The sequence below is a fragment of the Mobula birostris genome, chromosome 10, assembly GCF_030028105.1.
Source record: "Mobula birostris isolate sMobBir1 chromosome 10, sMobBir1.hap1, whole genome shotgun sequence".
Taxonomy (NCBI): Eukaryota; Metazoa; Chordata; class Chondrichthyes; order Myliobatiformes; family Myliobatidae; genus Mobula; species Mobula birostris.
Genome location: NC_092379.1, coordinates 86,204,682 through 86,225,709, shown reverse-complemented (window position 1 = coordinate 86,225,709; position 21,028 = coordinate 86,204,682).

The window sequence follows — 21,028 nt, the reverse complement described above, 5'->3', positions numbered from 1 at the left end:
GGAAGCATTAAGGACAGAACTGGACCACTCTCCTACATAGTGGAGATTGTATCTGATATCATAAGGAGGCAACATATCGATCAGTTGAGGAGAGCAGAGTCAACTGATAGAGAAGAAAGTTAGCTACTGCAATCAGAGCCGCTTCCTGCAGTCTCAGGGTCAACTCTTACAACCACCACACAGGAGGCCTCTAACCCTGAAATTGATTCCCAGCCACAAGTCTCAGCCACCAGGCAGAGTGACCCCTGTCGTTGGGAAAGGTGTTATCCCACAAAAGTAAGATATCCATCACAGCGATTAAATCTTTCTTTAGGCCTGAATGGCACATTTTAAAATGGACAATGCTGTGGATGTCTCTATATAGTATACCGTGTATATAGTTCAGATGCATTCTCTATTGAGTTGAAGTTTATAGCTAAGTAGGGAAGAATCAGAACCAAATTCCGGTTTATTATCACCAGCATGTGTCGTGAAATTTGTTAACTTAGCAACCGTAGTACAATGCAGTACATGATAATATAGAAAGAAAAAAATAAATCAATCAATTACAGGCAGAATATATATGTATATTAAATAGATTTTAAAAAGTGCTAAATGAAGAAATAATATATAGTTTAAAAAAGTGAAGTAGTGTTTATGGGTTCAATATCCATTTAGAAATTGTATGGCAGAGTGGAAGAATCAGTTCCTGAGTCACTGAGTGTGTGCTTCAGGCTTCTGTACCCCCTTCCTGACAGTAACAATGAGAAGAGGGCATGTCCTAGGTGATGGGAGTCCTTAATGATGGATGTGACTTTTCTGAGGCATTGCTCATTGAAGATGTCCTGGATAGTACAAGTGTTATGTATTTGATATTTCAATAATATTTGAGTAATCTTATATACACACACACACACACACACACACACACACACACACACACACGTTCAATTAAACATTCTTCTTCATTTAAATAATTAATTATAGGTTATATGTAAAAGTATGTTAACTGCACATGTTATCTCGCTACCATGGGATACATGTGCACCTCCTTCAAAGTAAACTCAAACTAGACCTGTATTCCCGGATTCCCATCTTCATTTGAAGTTACAAAACATAACATTACCATGTTGTATCTCTAAACAAAATAAAAACTGAACAATTGAAACCAAATTATATGGTCATTTTTATTATTGTTTGTCCTTTAAAGATTGGATTAATTGACTTGGAATGCACCCAGCCACGGTGAGATTTTGAATATTAAATTTAAATGGGAAACCATTCCAATATGATAACACATTTTTCACTGCTATTCTTAACCTAGTCTGAAGTGTTGGGTGACAATCTGAAGCTGAGACAGCTGTTGGAGGAGCAGTCCAGGAATGTTGATGCCTCCTGCCAGAAAACCAATGACTAAAAGGGGAAGTAAAATCTATTTTAAACATTGTTAAAATCCAAGAACTTTGATACAGTAGCAAAATATCACAGCTATAGAAAATCTGAAATAACCTTGAAATAATTGAGATACATGAATTTTAACAGATTTCTGAAAATATCAGAAAACTGTTTTGAGGTGGTATGGATAAAATAGTTTGAAATGTCTTGACATAAAAATATTAATTGAATTTAAGAATGCTAATGTGCTGAGCATCCTTAACAAAAAACCTGAAACAACTATAGAGTTAGGCCTTATAGGATGACCATGTGCATCTTACAAACATAATGGAAAGGCATCATACTTTGCTGCCATATCTCTTCACAACAACTTGACAGGTCTGAAGGCTCCACCCCGAGCTTAATGAATGAAAGCATCTAAGGTTTTAGATTCTGTGGCCTTCATCATCTGGGAACTTGTAGATTCTGGAATTGGTTTAATACCTTTTGCCTCTACTGTTTGACCCATTGTTTTCTTTGAGTGTTCAGTTTTTGTTCTAGATTCCAGCATTTGTAGTCCCTCTTGCCTTATCTGGGACATATGCTGTTGGGTTTCCTGCTTAGCTAGCATGTTTGTGATTAACTAAATCTAATCACTGTGGGAAATTCTGCAACAGTTTGTTTATGACAGGGAGAATTCAGGACAATATTCAACACGAGAGATGTGAGGAGAAAAACAGAATTGCTCCAGATAGAATGGAATATCTGCAGAATTCGTAGATCATTTCCATCTTATTTCTGGATCACTTTCTGCAGAATCATTGCACAACATAATAATAGGTTACACATCTGCACCGTGATGGGGGAACAATTGATAGTTATCATTTATATGAGTGGATATCTCCTATATTTAACCATGCCTTCAACTTATGGATTGGACATTGAATGGGAAATGGCACCAAAGGGCTCAAGGAACTGGTTAAGCAGTTTCTGTCTTCCAGAAGTAGTCATGTCTGTATTGCCAGAAGCAAGCAGTAACTGGTTAAAAATAATAGAAAGTAAGGATTTATTGCATTATTAGAAAATTTAGTTCCTGAAAGGAATCTGCTCTGGATTGGATAGGATCAATAGGCACTTATTGCCATGGTAACTGGATGCAAAGCACCTGGTCCCTGCACTATGGACACTGTAATTTACCTTTAATGCAATACTAAAATGTGTCTGTGATGGCAATGCACTTTGTTATTGTAAGGTTCTAAATCTGTTTTGGCCTTATCCTTTTCCTACCTTGCATTTAATTTCTGGTAGAACACAAAGCATAGGATATTGTCTGTAAAATCAATGACACTTTCATACAGTTATAGTTTGAAAACTTAGAAGACAACTTCTCCTGTAATGAGATCTTCAGGCAAACTAACCCAGGTGCAGAGTAAACTTGAGACCCAAAGCTAGAAAGTAACAACTAAAATTTATTTGTGGAATATAGCAGGGGAATAACAAATGACTCAGAGCACACTTACTCGAGAGGACTAGAGTGGACAGACATTTGTTCACTCGGGAACATTCAGGATTTAGCAATGAACGCCAATTGTGATGAACTTACATATTACATATAGCATGGGAACTTAGCAAATATCAAAATCAAAACTCAATAATTTAAAAACAGGATGCATGAGAAACCCACATTCAGAAAACAAGGAGAACTTAATGACTAGTTACTTAACAAGTTCTAGTTAAAACAAATCAATGAAGTTCAGCTGTGTTGGAGCACCAAGGCCTGAGAAACTCCAGGACCATGCTTGGTCGGAAGAGTTGATGACATCTTCATGATCATTACCTTTGGTATTATTAAAAAGAGAAGAAGAGTGTTGATATTGCTTTGTAATTAAGATCGAGTAGGTTGAATGTGTTTTTGATGTGCTACTTCAAACCATGACAAATTTGTGGCATGTCACAGCAAAAAGGTTCTGAATATTACAATAATAACTTCTTGAGCATATTTTCAACAGCTTGAAATATTGCATTGCATTGTTAGTAATTGAGATATTTATAACTGTATATGGAGCCTCAATCTGTGAAAACCACCCTGTTTATAACATGGACTAGAAAACTGCCAATTTGTGATTTTATTTTCCTGTCCTTTACAATTCATCCACTAGGTGGGAAAGTTTGACATACAGTGGAGTGCAAAAAAAACATACTGGTGGCATTTTTGAGCCAATCATCCTTATGGCAGTCAAAACAAAATACGTTTGTGGCGGTACATTACATTGTTAGTGAGTACAGATTTGCCTCCAGCTAAACCGGCAAATATCTCTCTCAAAATGTGTGCTGAAGTCTCCAAAAACAGCAGTGTCACCTTGTTTCCAGTATTGTCACTGACAATGATTATGCTCCTGTTTGAGGTTGCTGGAAAAGTAAATAGGGTTGATTAAACCTGTGACAGACATTGTTTCTTTCTTCCTGCTTATTCATGGATAAATTCCTGGGTTTTTTTTAGAATTCTCGTAGATGAATAGAACATCCTTTTCCACAGCCTTGAATCTTTCATATTAGCTGCCAGGTTGGGTTTCCATGTTCAGTGCAAGCGTCTATGACTGCCAAAAAGTCTTACGATCAAAGGACAGGTGATAACTGCACCAAATTGGCGTTTTACTGTTTTTGTCCTTCATGATTTAATCCTGGGATTATTTCACATAAAGACTCAACTCCATTAAATGAAGAATGAATTTAAGAGCAGAGAGGTTATGGTACAGCTTTATAAAACATTTGTTAGGCCACGGCTGAACAATTGTATACAGTTCTGATCATAGCACTGTAGGAAGGATGTGATTGAACTGGGCAGAGTGCAGGGAAGCTTCATCAGGATTTAAGTTCAAGTTTAATTGTCATTCAACCATACATGAATACACATGCAGCACAAGGCACATATAGCACATATAAGATATCAGTAACATACAGTCACACAAAAAAAAATATAGTCTAAGACCCTGAGTCCACGAATGTTGCAGAAATCTACAGTTGAACATAATAAGGTTGATTGAACACTGGGTTGCAGCATCGATTCAGGTGGAGCACACCCACTCCAACACCTCTCTCCTGGGTGGCTGTAAATAGGTGACAACAGGGCTTGAGGCCTTGCCCCCACTATTACTGAGGCTCCCCTGCCAACCGCCAATAAATCAGTGAATTGGACCCGCAGATTTCCACATCAACAATGTCCAACAGGGTCTTGCAATTACAAGAAAAGTGACAAAAGATGATCACGCACTGTTAGATTGCATGCTGCCTTTGCACACCAAATAGTCATAGTCATAGTCCTACTTTATTGATCCCGGGGGAAATTGGTTTTCGTTACAGTTGCACCATAAATAATAAATAGTAATAAAACCATAAATAGTTAAATTGTAATATGTAAATTATGCCAGTAAATTATGAAATAAATCCAGGACCAGCCTATTGGCTCAGGGTGTCTGACCCTCCAAGGGAGGAGTTGTGAAGTTTGATGGCCACAGGCAGGAATGACTTCCTATGACGCTCTGTGTTGCATCTCGGTGGAATGAGTCTCTGGCTGAATGTACTCCTGTGCCCACCCAGTACATTATGTAGTGGATGGGAGACATTGTCCAAGATGGCATGCAACTTAGACAGCATCCTCTTTTCAGACACCACCGTCAGAGAGTCCAGTTCCACCCCCACAACATCACTGGCCTTACAAATGAGTTTGTTGATTCTGTTGGTGTCTGCTACCCTCAGCCTGCTGCCCCAGCACACAACAGCAAACATGATAGCACTGGCCACCACAGACTTGTAGAACATCCTCAGCATCGTCTGGCAGATGTTAAAGGACCTCAGTCTCCTCAGAAAATAAAGACAGCTCTGACCCTTCTTGTAGACAGCCTCAGTGTTCTTTGACCAGTCTAGTTTATTGTCAATTCGTACCCCAGGTATTTGTAATCCTCCACCATGTCCACTGACCCCCTAGATGGAAACAGGGGTCACCGGTACCTTAGCTCTCCTCAGGTTTACCACCAGCTCCTTAGTCTTTTTCACATTAAGCTGCAGATAATTCTGCTCACACCACATGACAAAGTTTCCTACAGTAGCCCTGTACTCAGCCTCATCTCCCTTGCTGATGCATCCAACTATGGCAGAGTCATCCGAAAACTTCTGAAGATGACAAGACTCTGTGCAGTAGTTGAAGTCCGAGGTGTAAATGGTGAAGAGAAAGGGAAACAAGACAGTCCCCTGTGGAGCCCCTGTGCTGCTGATCACTCTGTCGGACACACAGTGTTGTAAGCACACATACTGTGGTCTGCCAGTCAGGTAATCAAGAATCCATGATACCAGGGAAGCATCCACCTGCATTGCTGTCAGCTTCTCCCCCAGCAGAGCAGGGCGGATGGTGTTGAACGCACTGGAGAAGTCAAAAAGCATGACCCTCACAGTGCTTGCTGGCTTGTCCAGGTGGGCGTAGACACGATTCAGCAGGTAGACAATGGCATCCTCAACTCCTAGTCGGGGCTGGTAGGCGAACTGGAGGGGATCTAATTGTGGCCTTACCGTAGGCCGGAGCAGCTCCAGAACAAGTCTCTCCAGGATCTTCATGATGTGGAAGGTCAATGCCACTGGTCTGTAGTCATTGAGGCCGCTGGGGCGCGGCATCTTCAGCACAGGGACGAGGCAGGACGTCTTCCACAGTACAGGAACCCTCTGGAGCCTCAGGCTCAGGTTGAATACATGGCGAAGTACTCCACATAGCTGAGGGGCACCAGGCTTTGAGCACCCTGGTACTGACACCATCTGGTCCTGCAGCCTTGCTTGGGTTGAGACTTTTCAGCTGTCTTCTCACCTGTTCAGCTGTGAAGCCAACCGACTGTAGTGGTTTTGTGTGGGGAAGGGGTATAGTCATGAGAGCAGGGTGGGGGACTGTGAGGAGGGGTAGGAGGAGAGAGTGGAATATGTGTTGGTTGGGGGCCAACAACAGATGGCTCATGTGGGGGATGGGCAGGGGTCACAATGTCAAATCTGTTTAAGAACAGGTTAAGTTCCTTGGCCCTGTCCACACTGCCTACAGCTCCTCTGTTGCTAGTTTGCCGGAACCCAGTGATGGTCCTCATCCCCCTCCAGACCTCTCTCATGTTGTTCTGCTGGAGCTTCCACTCAAGCTTCCTCCTGTACCTGTCTTTAGCCTCCCTCATCCTGGCTTTCAGGTCCCTCTGTATTGCCCTCAGCTCCTCCCTGTTTCCATCTCTAAATGCCCTCTTTTTACCGTTCAGGATGTCCTTAATGTCCTTTGTCACCAATGGCTTGTTATTTGAATAACAAAGGACAGTTCTTGTCGGAACACAGAAGCTGATGTAATCAGTGATGCATTCTGTGAGCCCATCAATATCCTTTCCATGTGGCTCACAGAGTGCCTGCCAGTCTGTCACCTCAAAACAACCCTGGAGCGCCTCATAAGCCTCCTCCGACCATTTTCTCACTGTCCTTGGGGTTGCAGGTTTACTCTTCACCAGAGGCACGTAGCAGGGTTTTAGATGCACCAGGTTGTGACCTGACCTTCCCAGTGGGGGGAGGGGAGAGGAGCTGTATGCATCCTTAACGTTAGCGTACATCAAATCCAGAGTCTTCTCACCTCTGGTTGTACAGCTCACATACTGCGTGAAGTTGGACAGTGTTCTAACCATGGTAACCTGGTTGAAGTCACCCGAGATGGTAATGAGGGCACTCGGGTGCTGGGTTTCTAATCTGGCTATGACAGTGTAAATGATGTTACACGCCGACGTCGGGTTGGCAGACGGCGGGATGTACACAACAACTACAATTGCATGCGAGATTTCCCTTGGCACATAATATGGCCAGAGTCCAACAGCAAAAAGTTCAATATCCGGGCTGCAAACACGTTCCTTGATCGCAATATGCGCAGGATTGCACCACCTGTTGTTTACCAGAACGGCAAGCCCCCCAGCTCCTTTGCGCTTACTGTTCTCAGTGCAATTCCGGTCAGCTCGAATGGTCTGGAAGCCCTCTATGGAAATGCTTTGATCGGGTATGTCCTCGTGCAGACAAGTCTCAGTGAAGCACATGACACTGCTCTCCCAAAATGTTCTCTGGCTCCTAACAAGCGCCGTCAGTTCGTCCATTTTATTCCCCAGTGATCTCACATTTCCCATGATGAGAGAGGGGAGACACAGCTTATAACTTCTCTTCTCCATTAGCCTCTGTTGTCTCGACCCGGTCCTCTTCCCTCTCCTTTTTTGATCCCCCTCTACACTGTTAGATTGCATGCTGCCTTTGCACACCAAATCCTTTGATGCCTCTTTGAAACAGGCAGCAGCACAATCCGCACCAAATTTAGCTCCTTCAGTTTCTCCACCAGTGAGAAACTTGCTAATGTAATAGGCCTATAGTACTTCAGGCTCCTAATGTACAGCAAGGTTTTACAATTGTAAAAATATGCTTTAAAAGGACAATAACACATATGGCTGACCCTCGTAGAAGCCACTGCAATCAAACATGCTGCCATCTTACCGGATGTTACCTACGATGGAATTCTTCAACTATAAGGAGGGGTTGAATAAATTGGGTTTGTTTTCCTTGGAGGAGGTGAGACCTAGGGGAATTGATTGAAGTGTACAAAATCATAAGGGACATAGACAGAATGCAGGAAGCTTTTCCCTGCTACAGAAATGTTTAAAACTGGAATCCATAGGTTTTGAATAAGTATAAATAGTATAAATACTTATTCCAGAGGTCCAATCAGCGTCGGGATCAGAGAACTGCAAAGAGTTTACTCGCAGGTCGGTGAAGCTAATATAAAAGGAAACCTTCACAGGTGTTTGATCATTCCAGAGGTCCAATCAGTGTTGGAAGCAGAGCACCCTGAATTAAATAAAGGTACAGAAGGGGCAAGTGGGGCAGTCACTGTTGGGGTGGCCATTCTTGGGAGTAGGCCAGCAGTGGGAGTAGGAGCATCGGGCTTTGACTCAAGAGGCTTCGAAACAGATTAGACAATTTGGTCTTGGTTGCCCATTGTACAGCACAGGCAGGATGGCAGATATGGCAGTGGAATGCTCCTGCTGTAGGATGTGGGAATTCATGGAACCTGATAGTCTCCCTGATGACTACACCTGCAGGAAGTCCAGCCAACTCCAGCTTCTGAAAGACTGTATTAAGGAGCTGGAGCTGGAGTTGGATGAAATTAAGATCATCCGGGAGGCAGAGCAGTTGTTAGATATGACTTTTGAGCAGGTGGTAACACCCAGAGTGCAAAATTCGGGGAGAAGACGGGTGAACACTGAGAGAAGTAAATGGAGAAAGAAGTTAGTGCTGGGTCCCCCCATGGCTATTCCCCTCAGCCACAGGCATAACCTTTTGGGTACTGCTGTGGGGAGGACCTTTCTTGGCAAGGCAGCAGCAACCAGACCAATAGCACTGTGGTCAGCTCTGAGCCTCAGAGGGGCAGGGTGACACCAGACAGAGCAATAGTCACAGGAGACTCGATAGTTAGGGGGCTGGAAAGGAGGTTCTGCAGCAGCAAAATAGACACCAGGGTGGTGTGTTGCCTCGCAGGTGCTAGGGTCCAGGATGTCTCTGAGCAGCTGCAGAATATTCTTGAAGAAGAGGATGAGTAGCTAGAGGTCATGGTACATGGTGGTACTAAAGAGATAGGCAGGAAAGGAGTAGAGGTCCTGTGCTGTAAGTTTAGGGAGTTAGGAAGGAGAATGATGAGCAGGACCTCCAAGGTGGTAATCTCCGGATTACTCCCGGAGCCATGAGCTAGTGAAAGTCAGAACAGGAAGATAGCACAGAAGAATGAGTAGCTGAGGAGATGGTACAGGAGGCAGGGTTTCAAGTTCTTGGATCACTGGACCCTTTTCTGGGGATGGAGTGACCTGTACAAGTGGGAAGGATTGCACCTTTACTGGAAGGGAACCAATATCCTGGGAGGGAGGTTTTCCTAAAGCTATTGGGAAAGGTTTAAACTAGATTTGCAGGGGGGTGGGAAATGAAGTGAAGAGGCAGAGCTTGGGGCGGTTGGTGGACAAGAAGTGACAGCTTGTACGATGTTTATGAGGAAAGATAGGCATTTGGTAGAGCAAAGAAGCACTCAGCCAGATGGTTTGAGATGTGTCTATTTTAATGCAAAGAGTATCATGAGCAAGGCAGGTGAACTTAGAGTTTGGATCAATACATGGAACTATGATGTTGTGCCCATTACAGAGACTTGGATGACTCAAGGGCAGGAATGGCTGCTGAGTGTATCAGGCTTTAGATGTTTCAAAAAGGGTAGGGAAGAAGGCAAAAGAGGTTGGAGAGTGGGATTGCTAATATCACAGCTGTAGAAAAGGAGGATGTCATGGAGGGATTGTCTACTGAGTCATTGTGGGTGGAAGTCAGAATCAGGAATGGGCAATAACTCTACTGAGTGTTTGTTGTAGACCCCCCAGTAGTAACAGAGACATCGAGGAGCAGATAAGGAGACAGATTCTGGAACAATGTGTAACGTTCAGTTATATTGGCTCGTATATGTCTAGGGGAAATCCCACCCAGCACCTGCCTCAACGCTTCCCACAGGGTCGGTTGCCACCCGAATCAAGCCCAAACATCAATCATCAGCCAGCACACCCAGTAAATTTTAACAAGTACACTTTATAGATATTACTAATTCTATGACATTAATATAAATTCGATACAGAAAAGGAAGTAATGAAAAAAAAGGCACCAACACTTATCAAAGTCCAAGTTCTTCATGCGCAACCGTTGGAGCTCAATCGATTCCGGACGACCACTCGAATCCTGTCGACTCACGGCTCGGGACCACCTGAAGTGATCGACCGGAGCCTCTCCACACGCCTGCCGTCCTCCTCGTCTCTTCTCCGACTCCCTGTCTCTCCTCCGACTCCCCATCTCTCCACCGTCCTCCCCGTCTCTCCTCCAACTCCCCGTCTCTCCTCCGGCTCCTCATCTCTCCTCCAGCTCCCCCCAAAACCCCGTCCACTCTCCTGCTCATCTCTCCTCCGACTCCCCGCCAAAAACCCAGTCCACAGTCATATCATACAGCATGGCATCCGAAAACAAAACGATACATGAACACCCATTGGTTAATAGCACCCTGCTATCTATAATAACCCAAGCAACTGTCTAGCTAGAGACTTTCTCAGCATTCCCCAGTATAACATAAAAAGAAGCCATTTTAAATTTAACAAAAAAAGAAAGACCCCGTACATATGCAATAATAATAGGGTTGTTGTGATGGGAGATTTTAACTTTCCAAATACTACTGGTATCTCCTTAGAGCATGGGGTTTAGATGGGGTGGAGTTTGTTAGGTGTGTTCAGGAAGGTTTCCTGATGTCAACTAGAGGAAAGGCTGTACTTGATCTGGTATGGGGAAATGAACCTGGCCAGGTGTCAGAACTCTCGGTGGGAGGGCATTTTGGAGGTAGTGATCACAGTGCTATCTCCTTTACCACAGAGTTGGAGAGAGGTTAAAGTAGGAGATTTAAGAAAGCACTTAATTGGGGTAGGGGGAATAGGATACTATTAGGCAAGAACTTGGGAACATTAATTGGCAGCAGATGTTCTCAGGAAAATGCACAGCAAAAATGTGGGAAATGTTCAGGGAACATTTGCATGGCATTCTGCATGGATATGTTCCACTGAGGCTCGGAAAGGATGGGAGGGTAAAAGAACCCATGGTGTACAAAGGACGTAGAAAATCTAGTTAAGAAGAAAAGAAAAGCTTACGAAAGGTTTAAGAAACTAGATACTGTTAGAGCTCTAGAAAATTATAAGGGTGCCAGGATGAAGCTCAAGAATGAAATTAGGAGAGCTAGAAGGAGCCATTATAAGGCCTTGGTGAGCAGGATTAAGGAAAACCACAAGCATTCTACAAGTATGTGGAAAGGAAGAGAATGAGCCATGTGAGAATAGGACCAATAAGGAGTGAGAGTGGCAACGTGTTCGGAGCTGGAGGAGGTATCGGAGGTACTTAATGAATCCTTTGCTTCAGTATTCCCAAGTGAAAAGGACCTTGGCAATTGTGGGGATGATCTACAGTGGACTGAAACGCTTGAGTCTATAGACATTAAGAAAGAGGATGTGCTGGAACTTTTGAAAGGTATTAAGTTAGATCAAACACCGGGACCAGATGAGGTATACCCCAGGCTACTGTGAGAAGCGAGAGAGGAGATTGCTGAGCCTCTGGCGATGATCTTTGCATCATCAATTGCAACAGGAGAAGTACCAGCGGATTGGAAGGTTGTAAACGTTGTTTCCTTGTTCAAGAAAGGGAGTAGAGATTACCCAGGAAATTATAGACCAGTGAGTCTTACTTCAGTGATGAGTAAATTGTTGGAGAAGATCCTGAGAGGTAGGATTTAAGAGCATTTGGAGAAACATAATCTGATTACAGATAATCAGCATGGCTTTGTCAAGGGCAGGTCATGCCATACGAACCTGATTGAATTATTTGAAGATGTAACAAAACTCATTGATGATGATAGAGCAGTGGATGTAGCGTATATGGATTTCAGTAAGGCATTTGATAAGGTTCCCCATGCGAGGTTCGTTCAGAAAGTAATGAGGCATGGTTTCCAAGGAGACCTTGCTTTGTGGGTCCCGAATTGGTTTGACCACAGAAGACAAAGAGTGGTTGTGGATGGTTCATATTCTGCTTGGAGGATGGTGACCAGTAGTGTTCTGTAGGGATCTGTTCTGGGACCCCTCCTTTTTATGATTTTTATCAATGACCTGGATGAGGAAGTGGTGGAATGGGTTAGTTAGTAAATTTGCTGATGATACAAAAGTTTTGGGTGTTGTGGATAGTGTGGAAGATTGTCAGAGATTAGAGCAGAACATCGATAGGATGCAAAACAGGGCTGAGAAGTGGCAGATGAAAATCAACCCAGATAAGTGTGAGGCAGTTCATTTTGGTAGGTCAAATATGATGGCAGAACATAATATTAATGGTAAGACTTTTGGCAGTGTGGAGGATCAGAAGGATCTTGGGGTCCGTGTCCATAAGACACTCAAAACTGCTGCACAGGTTGACTCTGTGGTTAAGAAGGCATATGGTGCAGTGGCCTTGAACAACCGTGGGATTGAGTTCAAGAGCTGAGAGGTAATGTTACAGCTGTATTGATCCCTGGTCAGACCCCACTTGGAGTACTGTGCTCACTTCTGGTCACTTCACTACAGGAAGGATGCGGAAACTACAGTAAAAGTGCAGAGGAGATTTACAAGGATGTTGCCTGAATTGGGGAGCTTGCCTTATGAGAACTGGTTGAGTGAACTTGGCCTTTTCTCCTTGGAGCGATGGAGGATGAGAGGTGACCTGATAGAGGTGTATTAGATGATGAGAGGCATTGATCGTGTGGATAGTCAGAGGCTTTTCCCCAGGGCTGAAATTGCTAATGCGAGAGGGCACAGTTTTAAGGTGCTTGGAAGTAGGTACAGAAGGGATGTCAGGGGTAAGTTATTTTACACAAAGAATGGTGAGTGCATGGAATGGGCTGCGAGAGACTATGGTGGAGACTGATACAATAGGGTCTTTTAAGAGATTCCTGGATAGGGACATAGAGCTTAGGAATATAGAGGGCTACGGGTAAAACTAGATAATTTCTAAAGTAAGTACATGTTCAGCCCGAAGGGCCTGTATTGTGCTGTAGGTTTTCTATGTTTCTATGTTTCTATCTTTAAAAGCAGAGTCAAGTACAGTACTTTATTAATGCTTGCTCCATCTTCTTCAGAACACATTTCATTTTACATTAGAGCACATGAAAAACGTTTAATTTTATCTTACTATTTACTGCTTTAAACTATCTCTTTTAGTCTGACTACTTTGCACTACTTTGAAGCTATAATCTTTAAAGCTTGCCATTTTCCAATTGATGTATTTTACCTCCTATTCTTGCTGGATGGAAAGAATAGGATGCAGGATTCTTTCTTCAGTTTATAAAAATTAGTATGTATTTATAATTAAAACTAGACATTTGATAAAAAGGTAATACTTTCCTCACACTGTTTAATAAGTTGTGGTGTTAGAATTGATCTATGTGAATGATAAATGAAGGTAGAATTAATTGTACATTTTGGTAGGCAACTGAATAACCCAGAAGCTTTATACTGAAGCAGAAGTCTGTTTTCTCTCCTGGTGTTTCAATTAATTCTGTTCTCTGTTCCTTCATGAAAGCTGCTGAGTCATTCACTGAAAACCATTCCAGTGATTCATCTTTTTCTTTAGCCGTACAAATCAGAACATCACATCACAGCAGACAATTTTGTGCCAGGGTGAACAACAGCTGTGAAATCACACTATGGGAGAAAAATGTACAAACTATGAATCTGCTTGTAGTGAAAAAGCACTATCCCCTAGTGTTTTCTCCAGCTCTCTCCCTTCATTCTTTCCCCAAAGTATTGCCACAGTCTGATGTGCAAAGGATTTATAAACAGCAGCTCTTTAAAGAGCCATTCTTTGAGGTTTGATAATGATTGCCAGTAAACAAGTTCACTGAAAAGAAATTAGCTGCTCTGCCAGGTACATAATTTATTGCCCTTTTCTGATTGCCCTGCTGTCTGTGCAACTTAATATCACATATAGTTAAAAAGTTATATTGTTTCCTCTTCAAGTATATCCAAGTTTCACCTTGTCAAAACTGGGAATGTTATACTTTATAAATTATACTTTGTAACACCATTGTAAAGTGATCAACAAGAATTCCAAGAAACTAAAGAGAGATTATTCTCCTCTTATTTTCCTATTGCAGGAGTTAGTACTTTTGAATAGAATTGTTCAAGTGACAGACTGCAATCATGATAAATAGAAACTTTATTGATCCCAAAGGAAATCACAGTGTCACAGTAGCATTACAAGGGCACAGATACTAAAAAGTAAGAAATAAATCCTTTTTAAAGTTAGCTTAAAAATAAGATGTGCAAGATTTACAAGTCAAAGATTACAAGATTTACAAGATTTCCATGTTCACTCTGATAAGGTGGTAGCGCACGAATTACTGTAATATTATCGATGAAAGGATGAGTCCTCCATTCACAAAAATTTAGGTCCACTATGAGTTGTCAGCAGGAGGAGGTGACATTTCAATTTGACACAAGGAGCGAGGTCCTCAAAAACTTTTATCTGCTGTCAATTTGCAAGATGAATCTTCAATCCCTTCATATCGATCACTCACTTAATATTCTCAAATGCTACACAGCGTTCATGAGCTCCAACACATTACACAGTCCCCACTATACCCATATTCTACACACACTGTTAGGTATTCGCACATGAAAGGTGTATCACAGAGATATTCTGCAATGCACTCTTTTCCTGCAAACAAGAGAAAAGCTTTCAGCACCAGTAAACTGATGCTGGTCATCTGTTCTTCAGCTCAGCGGCCTGAAGGAGAAGTTGGGGTCAGTTAATGAAGTGACTACAAGAAAATCCATGATCTAAGATCATTAGATCTGATGTGCTCACTTCTAACATGCTTTCTCATATACACTTTCCCTCACCCTGATTTACAAGTTACAGATGATACAGGTGCAGTCCTCAGTCTTGGGTTCATCCTGTTACCAGCACCCTACACTTGTGTTTTCCTACATATGCTAACTTCTTCCAAGTGGCCCTGGCTACTCAATACCAAGCATCAAGAAGAAGTCACCCTATCACTCAATCTGACCTTGCAACTATTAGCTCAGACACACTCAACATTCTGTATGTAGTGACTGAGGTGGGATTTGCAACTAGTGAATCTTTGGGTAAAAGTGGTCCACATCTAAGATTAAGGAGTGACAATAACTGGTGCCCAGTTTGAGGTTACACATGCAATCTGTGAAGATGACACAGCAAAGGGCTCCCACTGCTTAAAAATAGTCATGATTGACATCTAACCACCTTTTGAAAAAAAATAGGATAGTTACATAAAGTACTCTTTGAAATATATGTTGACACAGTAAAATCTTCCTAAAATGAACGTACTAGTAGACACTTATAACAAATAAGACTTAATGTCTTGCCTGAGGTTTAGGATTCTAAAACAATTACAGCATATTCAATATCATCACAGCCCGTGGAGAGACAATAAAGTCCAAAATCGGGTCAAGGCTGGCCCATTGTGATTGAGAAGGTTTCTAACTGCCTGGCTGCAGCCACAATGGATAGCGTATTTATTATGACCGAGGAGCAAGACCAAGGTCTATTGAGTCAATGTGGTTCCCAAAAGAACTATCACATCAATCCCACTTCCCCTTTTATTTCCCTATAACCTCGCTTACTCTTCTCACACGCTCATCATCACTCCTTTAAACTTTTGACATTTATTTATGTGAGAGGTAATATACTCTGCCAACCCCCAGCTTGTCCAGATGTGAGATGAAGCTGGAACACCCAGAGGAAGTCCACATGGTTGCATTGACAATGCACACAATTCACAGAGACAGCACGGGAGGTCAGGACAGAATCCATGTCACAGGAGTTACAAGGCAGCAGCAATAACTACTGCACCAGTATGCCACCCCATGCTCTGAGAGGCAGTAGGACAGGTAAGGGCATAAGGAAAGCTTATGTCATGGGTAGCTACTTCTTATCTGGACATGATTAGTGGGAACGTTGTGTGGAGGTTGAACCTGGAGTCATAGGATCATACAACACAGGAACAATCCCTGTGACCGACCATGTCTATGCCATTCAGTGAGTATTCATTTACACTAATCTTGTTCACCAGCACTTAGCACATAGCTTTCCTTACTTTGGTAATTCAAATGCCTATTTGAATACTTCTTAAATGTTTTACGAGTCCCTTTCTCCACCATTTATTGAGGCACTGCATTCCAGATCCCATCCACCTTCCTGGTTAAAAAATTCCTCCGCAGATCCCTTTTAATCCATTTAGAAAACACAGGGACATTGAAAATCTACAGGCCCTTCAGCCCACAATGTTGAGCCAACCATGCAACCTACTCTAGAAGCTGCCTAAAATTTCCCTACTGCATAGCCCTTTATTTTTCTAAGTTCCATGTACCTATCTAAGAGTCTCTTAAAAGACCCTATTGTACCTACCTCCACTACCTTCACTGGAAGTCCATTCCATGCAACCAGCACTCACTGTGTGCAAAATTTACCTCTGACATCCCCCTTATACCAACTTCCAAGCACCTTAAAGCTACAATATGTCCCCTTGTGATAGCCATTTCAGCCCTGGGTTAAAAGCCTCTGGCTATCCAAACGATCAATGTCTCTCATCGTCTTATACACCTTTATCAGGATGAATACTTACACTGAATACACCATTCTCACATTATAATTTGTGGTGTATTTTTGTAATTTGTGTGCAGTCAGCTACCATGCATGTACTTCTTCCAATTAATAATTGGCGAGTTTGGAAGCTGAACACAGTAAGTTCATTTTCTTTTCCTCTGCTCCTATGTTGGTACTTTAATAATTTAGAAAATATAGTGCGCTACAGACATCTTTACCAGAGCAGGTGTTTGCTGGCCACCCAATTATAAGAGGTTTTTTTTTGTATTTGACTCTTATTATGTTGGATTGCAGTGTATTTCAGTTCCTCTGTGAGGAGATTTAATAACAATGGTCTATTCCTCTGCATCTTGTTCATGATATGAGGGGTGCAAGGAGAATTGCAAGCTTGAGTTAGTGACCTTCAGATCTTAAGGAGACAAAAAAAAATCAGAGGGATGCAAAGAGTAGTTTGCTTGAAGTCCTCCAAGTTTACAGAAGGACTTGTACTTTGGTGTATTTTATAAACATGCAATAATACATTGTGTACTGAAATGTGCAAATCGACAGAAATGTCACAAAGATATTGCAATAGCTCTAAAGAAAATTCATGTTTTTTTTCCATTTTCTTTAGCAATTCAGGAATTATTTATTAGATCTGTCAAACAAAAATATGAATGAAGCTGTTACAGTAAGAGTGCTAATAAAATAATGTTGTCAGAAACATATTTGCTGCCTAAATACTTGCATTATGAAGTTGTAACCTTGTTTTAATGCCTATCACACTTGATAAATTAATGCATCACAAGTAGGTTCACCCAATTACTTTGAAGTAGGTTGGTAGCAAATCAACACAGATTGGGAGACCGCATCACCGAGCACCTACTCTCCATCTGCCAAAAGAAGCGGGACCTCCCTGTAGCCACTTGTTTTAATTCCACTTCCCATTCCCATTCTGATATGTCAATCCATGGCCACCTCTACTGTCGAGATGAGGCAACACTCAGGCTGGAAGAACCACACTTTATATTCCGTCTGGGTAGCCTCCAAACTGAAGCCATGAACATTGACTTCTCAAGCTTCTGGTAAAGCCCCCACCCCTTCACCAGCCCCATCCCCTTTTCCCTATCTCACTTTATCTCCTTGCCTGCCCATCACCTCACTCTAGCACTCCTCCCCACCCCCTTTTCTTTCTTCCTTGGCCTTCTGTCTTCTCCTATTAGATTCCCCCTTCTCCAGCCCTGTATCTCTTTCTCCAGTCAATCTCCCAACTCTTTACTTCGCCCCTCCCCCTCCCAGCTTCAGCTATCAATTTGTGTTTCTTTCTCTCCTCCCCCACCTTTTAAATCTACTCATCTTTTTTTTCTCTCTCCAGTCCTGCTGAAAGATCTTGGCCTGAAACGTTGGCTGTACTTTTTTTTCCATGGATACCGCCTGGCCTGCTGAGTTCCTCCAACATTTTGTGTGTATTGCTTGGATTTCCAGCAACTGCAGATTTTCTGTTGTTTATTCCATCTTTCCTTATTTTGTATTAACCTCTTCTGCTTTGTGGACATCATCAAAACTAATCATTCTCTGTCAATTACTCGTGTTTTTTTTTTGGCAGACATTATTTAGTAAGTGTCAAACAGAACTATTGGGAAGAATTCTGTGTTGCAGCCAGTCTTGTTAAGATTTCCTGTGCAAATGTGAATGATCATTTTAGCTTGATTTGTTCTAAGAGAGAGATGTTTTTCTTACTTTATCAAAGCCTTTAATGTGTGAGATTACTGTATTTGTCACTTGTCCTTGTGAGAGCAAAGGATGTGGTGGTAAAATGGTTGTTTTGTAGTGTGCATTGCTGTCTCCCATGGAGTGCCTCAGCATTGCAACATAACTCTGGTCTCTGGTGACAGCCCCGTCTCTGTCATCACCATTTCTCTCTTGAAGCAACTTGTCAGTCAAAGAACAAAATGCTGCAGGATTTCTGGAGCTAAAACAAGTGATAAATACATTGAACATTAATGAAACATGCCATTTCAGATGATCTGAAATCAACCTGACAGTATGTTACAATGGAATCCAACTGTAAAATGTTCTAGTAAACTATGGAAATGTAACCCTAAATTGTACACAGCAAGCTCCCTCTTACAAAAATTAGGAATAACCAGATAATGATTCAAGTTTCTGTTGGTCTTGCTGACAGTTTCCTTTCAGCTATTCGATTATATCTTTGTAAATGTTAGAAACTTTGAAATTCCCACAAGTAGCCTATTAGCTATTGTTTGAGTTCCCCTGACAATTTCCCAGCTGTGCATTGTAGGGTAACGTAATTGGTGGAAATGTACATAATTCACAACCACTGAAATTGACTTTAAGAGACTAGTCTGACGTGATGACGTAAATGTGTAAAGGGGTTTTTAGCGCACTTTGAGTTCAGTTTTTTAGTGTTCAATAAATGAATTGCTACAGCTTTAATGAAACATAAAACACCTATGCTGTTTTATTTGCAAAAACTAACAGCAGCATCATGGAGTTCCACAGTGGAGCATGAACTTGCTGGAATTCTCCACAACTGGAGATCTGCAATCAGATAATGTATCTGTTTATACATGGATCCGTATTCCTCAGCCACGCTCACGAATGGAGATCTGACAGCTGCAAGGAAGCTGAACTACCCATGTGACCTAATTATGTTGCTGAAGGTTAAGAACGCTTGGGGTCTTGCTCCAAGCTAATCTTGACCGATAAAACGATTGTTCTGGATACAGACAAATCAAGCATGTTTTATCAAGACTTTTTAGTGTAAAATTGAGAAGGGACAAGCAACCTCATTTCAAAAGGAGTAGAGAATCAAAATCAGGTTTAATATCAATGGCATGTGTCAAGAAATTTATTAACTTAGCGGCAGCAGTGCAATGCAATACATGATAAACATAGAAACAATAAATAAAGCAATTACAGTAAGTATACATAAGTATATTAAATGGTTACTTTTAAAATAGCACCAAAACAGAAATGATTTTTTAAAAGTGAGGTAGTGTGCATGGGTTCAATGCCCATTTAGAGATCAGATGGCAGAGGAGAAGAAGCTGTTCTTGAATCACTGAGTGTGTGCCTTCAGGCTGCTTTACCTCCTTGCTAATGATAACAATAAGAAGAGGGCATGGCCTGGGTTGTCGGTAATTGTACAAGATGCTTTAATCCAACCCAGACTAAAAAAACTAAATGTACACAGTGGTCTGGTCAAGTCAGCAATGTTTTAATGAGTTTAGCTTTTGACCTGTAAGCATATTCATCTCCTAATATAATTATGAAAATAGCAGCCTAGTCAAGTGTTGCAGGTAATGGAATCTGTGTAACTGTTAAAATGTATGTAATCACAAAACTGTGAAAAGGAGATACAGCGTTTGTTGTTTAGTTAATTATACCCAACAGTCTAGAAATGTTGTTCTTAGTTTCTTTGTATTTCACCCTTTTCTCCCAATGGGAACAGAAGTCAATATTCTTTCTAATTTGGGTATTATATAAAGTCAAAGTGTACATTCATTCTTGAAGTTTGCTTCCAATATGTATGTGTAATGAAACAGTAAGAAGATTATTGTGATTGTCCACCAACTATCTTTGCACAGCGATAGAAGAAATCTGAGCTAGAGGAAGATTCTGAGTCAGTAATGGAACCTAGTAGGTGTTCTATCCATGTATTAAACTTTGAATACACTAGGCTTGAACAGTCTATGAAATGCACACATAAACTCCCTCATTCTTCATGTGTTTTGCTCAGAGGTGTTATGATTTTAGATTATACTGCATGGATGAGATCTATTCTCTATGCAATGGATCTAATTTATTAAAAAGGTACAAGATCAAGTTGTGCTAAGACCTTAGCCTGTCTTTCTGTAGAACCGTATGGTTATTATTTCATTGTTCTTGGTAAACGTTTCTAGACTGAAGATTCCTCAATTCTGAATTTGCATTGGAAGCTTCTGAACTATAGCATTTGTTTTTTAAACTGCTTTCAAATTCCTAGGCTAAGGTAAGTGTTACATCACAATACATAGTAAGTAATACCTATTCATTATTTTTAAATATTACTCTTTATGTTTTTATATTGAACTATAGAAATAATGCTACTGAGTACATTTAAAGCACTTTATAGTTTTAAATCTTCTATAACTTGATGAAACTAATCTCCATCTGGCCGTTCCTGAAATATCAACTTACTTTGACTTTGCTCACCACTTATTAGAAAACAATCTCTTTTTTTTTAATCTTCTGGGATCAAGATTGTGAACTCTTTCAATTTCAACTGAAGACTACAAAACCTTTCCCTGGTTTTTTGAAGTAGCCTCTAATTCCCAGACTAGGGTAATGATTGCAAAGGATGCAGTGTAGGCAGTACCTTTTTATTTACTTAAAATTTATCATTCTTCATATTTTTATGTTACACTAT